We start from the raw sequence: 484 nt of genomic DNA on the forward strand, positions 1-484 counted from the left end.
AAGTGTCAAGAGAGATTTGTATTTTGACTGAAGGTTATTTTGGAGTGGCTTTGAAAGAGAGAAAAAGGCTGTGAGAGAAGAGCTTGAGAGAATTTTGTATGGCTAAGAGGGAGGAGAGAGAGAATCAAGAGCTTGAGAGAATTTTGTATGGCTAAGAGGGAGGAGAGAGAGAATCAGAAAAGAGAATAACTAAAAAGAGGGAGAGGTAGGGAGAGAGGTAGATTATTTAGCTTTTACGTACAACTTGAGCTGAGAGGTAGAATTGACAGAGTGAGGTAGAAATGGTAGTGGAGAGAGCAGATGGATTTATGTAGAAATTTAAAATAACTTGATTTGAAATAACATGATTTTAAACAATCATTTCCCTCTCGAACGATGCAGACGCATAGAGGGAGACATTTCCCTCAAATTAAAGGAAGCAGAGAGCAAAGAGAGAGGCATTTCCTCAAGCTAAAGGATGTAGAGAGCAGAGGGGGGTGTGCCT

This window comes from Cucurbita maxima, unplaced genomic scaffold, assembly GCF_002738345.1.
Source record: "Cucurbita maxima cultivar Rimu unplaced genomic scaffold, Cmax_1.0 Cma_Scf00490, whole genome shotgun sequence".
Taxonomy (NCBI): Eukaryota; Viridiplantae; Streptophyta; class Magnoliopsida; order Cucurbitales; family Cucurbitaceae; genus Cucurbita; species Cucurbita maxima.